The sequence below is a fragment of the Ascidiella aspersa genome, chromosome 3, assembly GCF_963924565.1.
Source record: "Ascidiella aspersa chromosome 3, kaAscAspe10.2, whole genome shotgun sequence".
Taxonomy (NCBI): Eukaryota; Metazoa; Chordata; class Ascidiacea; order Phlebobranchia; family Ascidiidae; genus Ascidiella; species Ascidiella aspersa.
The window spans coordinates 1336986-1341570 of record NC_139449.1 but is presented as its reverse complement, the minus strand read 5'-3'; positions in this window follow the sequence as shown (position 1 = coordinate 1341570).

Sequence of the window (4585 nt, the reverse complement as noted above, 5' to 3'; positions counted from 1 at the left end):
AGAACAATAAAAATAAACTTTGAAAGTTAAAGTCAAATATTTTGACCCAGGATATGCATATGGCGAAAATAGTGTTAAAGCTTAAAATGCTGTGATGTTCGACTTTTTAAGTGCTGCCTAAGTAAAAATATGCGATTATTTTACGCCAAAAGTTATTTCAACAAAAATTTCATTTTATTTAACTTAAAAAAGTTCTAAAATAAATAAAAAGTGTTAAAGTAGTTCGGGTAAAAGTACAAACTTTATGCGTGTCAACCTTATCTTTTTTAATCTTTTTTACTTACTTTGACAATGTTTTCCGTCTCCTTCATATCCCTCCTCACAATGGCAAGAATATCCACCGTTTGAATTGCTGCAGAAAGCAAGAGAATGACATTTGCTTCTTCCCTCGGTACATTCGTTGATATCTGGCAACACAAGTCAATCAATTGTTGCTACAAAACCACTAGATTTTGGGTTAAAAACTTATTTTTTACGAGTTTTTTTTTTCGTCTCAAGAAACAAACCATATTAGTTTGTCTGGTGAATTAGAAGACTAAGAGACTGATGATGCAGTTTAATGGTCAAATGTACTTTTATATTTTATAAAATGATTGACAGTGATTATATATTTTTGTTCATTCAAAAGAATGAATAAATTTTAAATGTAGGTAGTTTACGTCAAATATACCACTATACGTTAAACAAAATTTTATGTGTTTTGTGCCGTTCATAGGAGTTAAGCTAAACTTTGTTCCGGCAAAAATATAAATTAAACTATTGTTTAACCAGCCTCAAAACCAATCGTTATTTTACTATTTTCTCTACTTCCTTTCTTTGAAAAAAAAAATGATTTAATCATATTAAAGCTTGTAAAAATAAATCTTAGTTAAAACATTGACACTTTGATTTTAATTTGCTCAATTTTCTCAAGATATGAAGAAAACATCTTGTTTCTAACAAGTACACAGAAGGGGATCCATGAGGTTGCTTGCACTAACAGACTGAGCAAGCATTGACGTATGGTTGTTTCTCGACTCGTTCCCTTCTGAGCCTGCATAGCTCAGTTGGTAGAGTGATGGTCCGGCCTTGACCGGAAGTCGTGAGTTCGAACCTTACTTCAGGCCAGTTGTTTTTCTAGTCTGCCCTGCTTGCATCATAAATCAACAGTTTCGGTGAGTCTGCGATGGCTTTTGTTGTACTAATTATACGTAAGCCGTAGTCGTTGGTCAAAAAGCAGCTTCGAAGGGCTAGATCCCAGTTATTAACACACATATGTGTGCATGTTTCATTGTTTCTAACAAGTTATATTAAAACTATGTTAAAATATTTGACGTTCAAAGATCCTTTAAAATCCTCTTTAATTTGCCAACCTTTCGGGATGAAAAAAACAACCTGCCTAAATACGTTAGCCTTACCGTCACATGCTGGAGCGGCAGGTGGCACCCAGGTTCCGTCCGACTGGCAAGTGGCAGTTGGCAGTCCCTTAACGCGGTAGCCAGTGGCACATGAGTAGGTGACAATGGCGTTTGCTCCGTATCGTTTATCACTGTAAGGCTGGTAGCTGCCACCGTTCGGAGTTGGAGGTTTGGGGCAAGCAAGCTCTGCAAGGTAAAAACAAGTTGTTTGTACGGTTTTATGTTAAGTTCCTGTACATTTGAGCATAATGGCTGTAGATTGTAGTTAGACGTAGAAAGTAGCATGAATTTTAAACGTTTCAAATAAATATTAAGATAAAGACTGGATGATGTGGTTAGAGGTAGAATGAATACCAAAGCCCATACAGAAGTGGGTAGCAGTTTGAACGTTTCGAATAAATCTTAAAATAATTGCTGGATGTTGTGGTCGCACGTAGAATGAATAGTTGTTATGAGGGCTTTTAAAGGTGTTTTAATGCACTAATAGAAAAATAACAAAATTTATATAAGTTTCATAATAAAAACGTTAAACGAACAAGGATTGATAAACTTTCAGTAATTCGACACCATGAAGATATTCACAAAGGTTTGCAAACAGTTGTTATGAAGTGTTTTATTGAAGTATTTTTGTTATAAAATTGAGCTATTTAACCAAATTTTTGCACATAAAACAATTTTCTTGCTGTATGTAGCGTTTTTCTTATTGTTTAGTTCAGTTATTGCTCATAGTCGTACGAGTTTAAAATTTCCAAAAGTTCAACGTTTTTATTTTATATTTATGACAAGGACGTGACTTGACCTTCTATTTATTCAAAAATACTAGACCTGGACTTCAGTTATTTTACAAACGCCTTGACTGGGATTAATGCATTTTACAAAGACTTGACTTGGACTTAAGTTATTTTACAAATAACTTGACTGGGACTTAAGTCATTTTATAAATGACTTGTTTACAACACAGGTCCTCACCGTCACACTTGGTGTCACTCTCCTCCCATTGTTCGTCATCTTGGCAAACAATGGCCCGCGCGCCGCTCAGCGCGAAACCGGACAAGCAGTGGTATGTGACGTCACTGCCCACCGTCCATAGTGAGGGGGTGTTGGGGGTGAAGAAGCCGCTAGGTACACGTGGTGGCGCACCACACAACACGGCTGAATAGGAAAAAGAAATTTGGTTTATTGATTTATTTTATTAAATTTTAAGGATCAATTAAATTTCAAAATTACACTTAAAATTATCAAAGAATATATTTATTGCCTGAAATTAAAATTTGAGTTCGACAAACAAAGTTCACAGTTTGAATATCAATTTCGTATAGTTAGAAAAATAAATGTCGTTTGCAAATAAAATTAATCTTATTCTATATATTTTTTAAATAATACTTCACCAAGGTTGTTTCGTTTGTTTTTTTACATTAACAAAAACCGTGCTTTTTTTTAAATTTTAAAGCAAAAACGTTTACTCCAGTATAAAAGTTGCAGTTGTAGCGATAAAACATTTTAAAATACTTTTTGTTACGCACTTTAAACAGAAATGGCGCTCAATTTATACTAGTACTTACTGGTACAAGATTGACCGTCTCCACTGTACCCGTGCTTACATTCGCACACGAAAGATCCGATTCTATTGAAGCAGTTCGCGTGTCTGTGGCAGTTATGTGTTCCAACTGAGCACTCGTTGATATCTACATGAAAATAAAACTTTAAATGTGATTTTTGCATATTATTTTACACTTAGGGCTGGGAAATAAGCATACTTGGTTTCAACACGAAATATCTAGCAAAACTGCATTGTATTCTAAAGTATTTGTAAGTAAGAATGTAGTACACGAATTTGTAAGTAAGAATGTAGTACACGTATAGAAAATTAACGTTTCTACTTTATAAATACAAATTATGACGGAGCAGCGCAGTTTTCCATAAAGTACTAAAATATGTGATGTCTGTGTACATTTTTTATTAAGTTAATGACAATCAGGTGGCCGTCTTATAGCATAACCTATTGCATTGTACCGTAACGGTATATTTATTTAACTCTTAGCACGTTACAGTAGATGGTATAATTTTTTCATATCACGTTTTGCAGAATCGCAATAGTACTAACTAGCATTTACGAGTATTATGGTTCCTTATGTGATCTTAAGCACAAATATTCTATCGTGTCTTGAATTTTTTTGTAGTAATTAGTATCATGTTGTACAATTTATTTCATATTGTTGCAGAGCAAGAGAAGTGTACACGCTACATTGTATCGCAACGCATCGTAAAATATAAAAAGTATAGCAGCACAAATATCGCATCATATCTTATAATCTTGTAAGGCGTATCGCATCGTATCGTATAATATCAACTCGTATCATATCGTATCATATCATCTTATATCGTATAATGTAGAAAAATATAGCATCATATCTTTTTATATGTTAGCATATCGTATCGTGTCGTGTCGTGTCGTGTCGTTTTGTATCTTATCGTATTGTATCGTATCGTAATGCCACTTACCAGAGCATGAAGGTTCCTGGTGCGACCAAGTCCCATCACTTCTACAAGTCAGCTTATTGCTTCCAGAAACCTCGAACCCGCTCGAACACGTGTATATGACGTCATCAAGGGGTAAGTACTCGGTCTTGAGGGGGGTGTAGTCACCCCTGGAGTCGACATCAGGGGGTTGGCAGATCGAACCTGGAGCGAGGCGGAATGTTTTTTCAGCTTTTTATAACGTTTCAGAGTTGAATAAAAAATGGCAACTATTTCATGTTTCTCGCCATTAGTTTATATATCAAACATTGTAAAATCAAGTAGCAGCTATGCTGCGTTTATTTGGCCTTTGTTTTGGTTAATTCGTCAAAAAAAATAAGCTATTGACATAAAACATGAAAACCAATCAGAATATGAAATTTTATATCAAATAGTTTCTGCAAAAGTCTTAAAATCGTGAGATTTCTTTAAAAAAAACGTGTTCGTAACGATTTTGTTTAAAACGCAAACTGCAAATCTTATTTTGAACATTTAAACAAAAATATCCAGTTATAACATACAGTTCATTACATAACAAACCTATTTGAACTAAAGAGACAACAGTATCAGTAGCGTTAATATTGAAACACGCTATCGCTTTAACAAGTACTTAACCGATTTTTCTTAATTTTAAGCAAATATCCATGCACTAAAGACTTCTTAGAAATGCT